Here is a 7,179-nt window from a genome sequence, read left to right as displayed (position 1 = left end):
GTCTTCGGCATTGCAAGGCGGGTTCCTTCTCTGAATACTCCATAGAAGATTTTGAACACAAGGATCATGTCCAGCTCCACAAAACAAATTCCACATACGACCGTCGAGAGTATAATATTCCCACAAATCTAATCTGCTGACAACTTTTCATAACGTGACATCACGCCATGGCCCAATCATTATTGGAACCATTTTTCTCAACCAGGTACTACACGTATTGCGAGGCGGTTTTCTTGGCACGTCTTGTCGAAGCAGAGACCGTGTCCCCTTATCACAGGATTCTCATCAATACGAGTGTGGGTAACCCAACCGTGCCATCAATTACGGTGCTTGGGGAATAAGCGAGTTTACCAGGCAGGTGAGGAGGCGCATAGCTTCTTCCGCCCTTATAAAGGGACAAGGACTCCTCCTTTTCACCCACGCCTTCTTCTTCCCTGCCCATCCATTCTTGCGCACTCGAGCTCCAGCGCCCAAGTTCGCATTTTCTCCATAAAACCACTCCAAACATGTCCGGAGCAGGAGGCAAGTGGATGGTCTCCTCCGTTACGGAGGAGAACATCATGAAGCTCCGGGAAGCCGGATACCTGGCCACAGACATCGCGCACCGGCTCCCAGGCGAGGGGAAGATCGTCCCTACCCCCGAATCCCACGAAAGGGTTGTATTCCTTACCCATTTCGTCCACGGGCTGGGATTTCCCCTCCACCTATTTGTTCGCGGGCTCATGTTCAACTACGGGCTAGACTTCCACGATCTAGCCCCCCAATTTCATCCTCAACATCTCGGCGTTTATCTTTGTGTCCGAGGCCTTCCTCCGCATCAAGCCCCACTTCGGTCTATAGCTGAAGACCTTCAATGTTAAACCGAAGGTGGTGGTTGGCCAGCAAGCGGAGTGTGGAGCTTCCATGGTGGGAAAAATGCCCAACGTCACCTGGCTCGAAGGCTCCTATGTGGAGACAGTGAAGGGGTGGCAATCGGGGTGGTTCTACATCACCGAGCCGCGTGACACCAACTGGTGGCGGCCCCCGAATTTCGATCCGACATCCCCACGTGGCTCACCTCCTGAAAATAGAAGGGCCTATCCCGGGGTTCATCGGTGGAGCTGGTTGGACTCCAGAACTGTGTTAAAAACATGATAAGCAAGAAAATCAAGCTTGTCAGCGTGGTCCAGGTCATGCTCTTCCGTCGGATCCTCCCGTGTCAAAGACATGCATTCAATATGTGGGAGTTCGACCTTGCTAAGCACCAGACGCTGCGAGAGCTCTTCAACACGACACACCAGGACATCTGGAGGGTGTTGTTCAAGTCTGCCGAGGTACCCCCTCCCCGTACCGAGGATCGTGGACTCAGCGCAAAGCGCCATGCCAATCCGGTAAGCTTCTTATATCTCATAAGACGTTTCTTTCCCCAGTATAATCATGTGGGGGATCTAAGCTTCCACGCCATTTAACATGAATGGGTCGTGACAGCGGAGCGGATTGACTGTCCAGCCCCACTGCCCGAGGATCCAGCAAGTGCTCTCTTAACGAAGATGCTGGTTCCAGCGCCCTATGAGGCGCCGGATAAGAAGGCCAAGAAGAAGTCCACGGGGACCAGGAAAGGTCTCCGGTGCAAGGTCATATCGGAATCATCATCCGATAACACCAAGGCGCCCTTCTCCCATGAAAACGAGGAGGAGGAAGAGGAAAGTCCCCCCCCCCCCGGCCGGGGGAGATAATAAAAGGAAGGCCGCCCCATTAGGGGAAGTCGAAGGGTCCAAGAAGGGAAGGACTCTCCTTCCGGACTGCTCCATGGCGGCCGCTTTTAGCGATGAGGAGTCGTTACCCAGGGACAAGCCCCTGGCGAAGTCATAAGTATCCGGATACCGCAATAATTCTTGGTATGCTTTATTTTATTACTTCTTATCATGCCGAACATGATCATGCAGTCCCTCCAAAGCCCGTATCGACGTATCCTCTTCGGATGAGTCTTTGGGCCCATCGGAGATGAACAGCGATTCACTCCCGACCGCCTCCTCCCCCCGCCCTACGGATGACGTTGAGGTGCTGTCTCAAAGGGTACCGAACCAAGGGGAGACAATTCCGAAAGCGCCCCAAGGCGACATTCCGGACGCTGGGCGCACGAGGGGCAAGACTCCCATGGGCTCTAATGCTGGGGGCAGCAAGTCTGTGCCGATAGCCTCTGTCCATCCAGGGTCATCGGACAATTTGCTGGAAGCGCTTCACGGCGCTTCCATTGACGAAGAGCACCGTGCTATCATGAGTGCGGTGGTCAAGAAGATTCGGTCCGCCAAAAGCGGAGTGACTGAAGCCTGTGCCAGCCTCCTAACAGGCTTTGAGGTAAGTAATCAAATTATGAGAAAATGTTATAGCATAGACAGTAGCCCCTGATGCTCTGTTTGGTGTTCGGAAGAAAAGCCGAACAGAGGATCAAATAATAACCATAGGAGTCTAATTAGAATATGTATATGTGAATAAGAAGGCTTCACTGCTAGCCGCTACCGCTCACACGGCAGAGGTCTCCGCACTAAAGCTGGACCTTGAGCGGTACAAGGAAGAGCTCGGCCTTACCAAGAGGCAGCTCAAAGAGAACAAAGGTAAGTGATACCTTGTCTGTTTATTGATAAAGAAAAAGGAAACTTGCTGTTAGATCACATGATCGTCATGAACTTTGCCAGGGGCCATGATCGAAGTGGCGACCCTGAAGAAGGCGCTATCCAAGGTCGAAGACAAAGCGGCCAAGGAGCGCGCCAAGCGCGAAAAGCAAGAGGCCCGAGTAGGAGAGGTTCAGCAAGAGCTCCAGGAGTTTGTCAAGAAGTACGAGTCCTTGGAGCGTGACTCGAGGACGCAAGGGTCCGAGCTTGCGAAGGCCCTCGAGAACGCACAGAATGCCAAGGCCGAAGCCCAAAAGGCCATCCACGAAATTGAGGTGGTCAGGAAGATAGCAGCGAGTAAGGCATTCTTTATGCAAAGCAAGCATGTGAAGGAAACTTTCCTTTTACTTACCCGAATTCGGAGCTCTCCAGGAGCGTTCGCAGATCTACCCAGTAGTGTGTCGGATGCCGCGGAGTTCTATCGGGCCGAGGAAGGGAGCTCGACGGAGAAGTTGTTCTGGTCTCAGTATACTGGGACCGAACATCAGATGCCCTTGAGCGACCAGTTGAAGCAACTGGTCGAGCTTCACATAGCGGCCGAACTGTCCATGAAGGGCCTCATAGTCCGGATGTGGCCTGGTGAGCCCCTTCCTGGCAGCTATTTCGGCCTGGTAAGGCGGATTGTAAACGCCTGCCCCCGGCTTGAAGTCATAAAGCGGTCCACCTGCACTGAGGGTGCGCGCAGGGCTTTTGCCCGGGCAAAAGTGCACTGGGCGAAGATGGACGCCGAGAAGCTGGTAAAGGAGGGGCCACCGGAGGGCAAGGAGAATCGCCACCCTGAAAAGTATTATGACAGTGTCCTGAAGGGTGCTCGCCTTGTGGTAGATGAATGTGCTAAGGATGTAATATTTGAATAAATGTACGCTTTGATCCTGTAATATGAAACGAGTTCATGTGCTCTATGTACACTTGTTAATTTAGAATATTACCTTCTATGCGGCCGTTTATAAAATTTGAGAGTTGGCCAGTCGTCGGCTTCTGCCCACATGTAACTAGTACTGAGGTGTTCGGGATAGACCTGATCACTCTTTATCATAGTTTTGAGTCCTTCAAAGGAGGTAGCACAACGAACCAGGCAATCGGACTATAAGGCTTTATCACTCTCACTTAGCCATAGAAGTCTACAATTTTAAATTTTGCGAAGCCCCTGGTATTCGGAAGGCCGAACTTGGGGCGCTATGTACGCCTAAATCGGACAAGGCCGACTCCTCGCCCGAAGCTGAAAAAATCTTTAAGGATTTGAGACCTCTCGAACAGCGACCAGCTCTCGCCGCATCATGATAGTCAGTTTTCGGCTTTCACTACTGAGGTGCTCGTCCGGACCAACCGGGACAGAATCGTAGTAGTTCTCCCAGTGCTACCTTAGCCGATATAGCGGAACATAAGGTACCAAAACATGGGACTCGGGCAAACCCAACTATTGACCCAAGACATGATTCGGAGCTGATGCATATAATGCTATAAGTTCAGGGTGCCGCACTGTTGAAAGTGTTCGGATTTTTCATGCCATGTTATGGGGTAAACTGGAGCCCTTGGCGCTCTGGTTGTATCAGAATGTACGGGTGCGATTTGTCGTAAATAAGTAGACAGGAGAAAAAAGAAAAGGTAGAGGAATGCAATACTGAGCTAATGTTGTACATTTTTATTTAGATGATACGTCAAAGCGTATGCATACATGTAGTGCAATAAGTAAAAGATAGGACTATTTGACATGTCCTATCCAAGGTCAAGATGCGTGTGGGTATGCAAAATAGGTATATCGATCGTTATCAGAGACCACCTGAGGATTCCCTTGTACGTCAAAGCTTCTTGCTTCCTTGGTGTTTCCTTCCCGTGACGGGTCCAAGAATCAGATGATCGGAGAGGGCCTTCAGAGAATAGGGGCCTGAAAGGAAGAAAATGTTAAAGGTATACGGGTCCTGTAGCGGTTGAGCCGCATTGTGGGCTGTGCCATAGCCGTGCCTCCGCCTATGCCCATGGTATCTTGAGTGCGTAATTATGTACACGCGGCGCAAATTTCGCCGCTTGACTGGGACTAGGACGGAGGCCGAATTGCTAGGCGAGCTCTAAATGTGCCAGGCGATCCTCTTGCAGGGTACTCCGGACTCACTTGAAGGTGTCTGGGGGTCTTTTTCGCCGAATTGGCGGTTTGCCTCATAAGGCTGCTTTGCGCTTCTGCTGCGAGGGCCGTAGTGTGCTCCTCCATGCGGAGCAAGCGTTTTGTGTTTCCATTAACTGTTATAACCCCGCGAGGTCCTGGCATTTTGAGCATGAGGTATGCATAATGCGGTACCGCATTGAATCTGGCAAATGCGGTTCGTCCGAGCAGTGCATGATAGCCATTGCGGAAGGGGACGATATCGAAGAGTAACTCCTCGCTTCGGAAGTTGTCCGGAGATCCAAAGACTACTTCCAGTTTTATTGAGCCCGTGCAACATGCCTCTACACCTGGGATGACACCTTTAAAGGTGGTTTTGGTGGGTTTGATCCTCGAGGGGTCTATGCCCATTTTACGTACTGTATCCTGATAGAGCAGGTTCAGGTTGCTGCCACCGTCCATAAGGACTCGAGTCAGGTGAAATCCGTCAATGATGGGGTCAAGGACCAATGCGGCAGAACCTCCATGACGGATACTGGTGGGGTGGTCCCTGCGATCGAAAGTGATCGAACAAGAAGACCATGGGTTGAACTTTGGGGCGACTGGCTCCATCGCATAGACGTCCCTCAATGCATGGTTCCGTTCTCGCTTGTGAATATGGGTTGCGTATATCATGTTTACCATTTTCACTTGCGGAGGGAATTTCTTCTGTCCTCCTGTGTTCGGCGGCCGGGGCTCCTCCTCGTCGTTGATATGCAGCCCCTTTTCCTTGTTTTCGGCATTTAACTTGCTGGCCTGTTTAAACACACAGCATTCTCTGTTGGTGTGGTTGGCTGGTTTATCGGGGGTGCCATGAATTTGACACGAACGATCGAGTATGCGGTCCAAGCTGGACGGGCCCAGATTGCTTCTTTTGAAAGGCTTTTTTCCGCTGACCGGATTTAGAGCCACTGAATCCGGCATTGACTGTCGTGTCTTCGGCGTTGTCACTGTTGTTGCGGCGCTTGTGTCTGTTGCGACGTGGCCTGCCATTGCTATCTTTGGCATCTGAATTGGCAGGGTTTCTTGAAGTGTTGTTGCTATGAGCCAGCGAGCTATCCTCGCCCGCACAAAAGCGGGTCATGAGTGTCGTGAGGGCTGCCATGGACTTCGGTTTTTCTTGGCCGAGGTGTCGGGCGAGCCACTTGTCCCGAATGTTATGCTTAAATGCCGCTAAGGCCTCGGCATCCGGACAGTCAATGATTTGGTTCTTTTTAGTTAGGAACCGAGTCCAGAATTTCCTGGCTGATTCCCCTGGCTGTCGGGTTATGTGACTCAAGTCATCGGCATCTGGTGGTCACACATAAGTGCCCTGGAAGTTATCGAGGAATGAATCTTCCAAGTTCTCCCAACTGCCAATGGAGTTTGCCGGCAGGCTATTCAGCCAATGTCGAGCATCTCCTTTAAGTTTTATTGGGAGGTACTTGATGGCATGTAGATCGTCACCGCGGGCCATATGGATGTGGAGGAGGAAATCTTCGATCCATACCGCAGGGTCTATTGTGCCATCGTATGATTCAATATTCACGGGTTTAAAACCTTCTAGGAATTCACGATCCATTACTTCATCAGTGAAGCATAGGGGGTGTGCGGCGCCTCTGTGCTGGGCTATATCACGACATAGTTCATACGAGTCTTGTCTGCTATATTCGGCCCGGCCGGATTTGCTTTTAGTATATCTAGCGTGACGGTCATTGTCATTCGTTGGGGCGCGCCCCCGTGATCCGTAGATCGATCTTGTATGTCCTGCTTTATTTTCCAATACGTCTCGCAGGTCCTGCATGTTGCCCTGGGCCTTGGTGTTTTTGTTTGACTGGCGACGGGGTGCGGGCTGGACTTCGGGCTGATACGCCGCCTTGTCACGGCCACGAGGTGGCCGGTCAGCCGCATCATACGCTGGTAGTGTAGGCTTTAATGCTTCCTCCTCAAGTTGGGGTAGCAAACATGTGCTTTGGGTAACTTTTGGTTGGGCGCTCGAGTTCGTATTCCTCGGCTGCCAGTGCTTCGGTCCATCTATCCGCTAGCAGATCTTGATCAGCTTGAAGCTGTTATTGCTTTTTCTTCAGGCTTTTTGCTGTGGCTATAAGCCGGCACTTGAAGCGCTCCTGCTCGACGGGATCCTCAGGTATGATAAATTCTTCATTGCCGAGGCTCACCTCATCATCGGAGAGAGGCATGTAATTGTCATCCTCTGATTCTCCGTCTACCGCCTGTTCCTTAGGGCTAGCTTGCCCATCCTCCCGCTCGAAGCCTGACCGGAGGGGATTGTCTTCGGCACTGTCTGCAGCATTATTGTCTCTTGTGCCGGTATCGCTACTTTTGCTACGGCGGGGCTTAGAGCGGCGCCGACGCCGGTGTTTAGATTGCTTCTCGAGGGGATTATCCTCCGTT

The sequence above is a fragment of the Triticum aestivum genome, chromosome 7A (genome assembly GCF_018294505.1).
Source record: "Triticum aestivum cultivar Chinese Spring chromosome 7A, IWGSC CS RefSeq v2.1, whole genome shotgun sequence".
NCBI classification, from domain to species: domain Eukaryota; kingdom Viridiplantae; phylum Streptophyta; class Magnoliopsida; order Poales; family Poaceae; genus Triticum; species Triticum aestivum.
Note: the sequence above shows the minus strand (reverse complement) of the source record.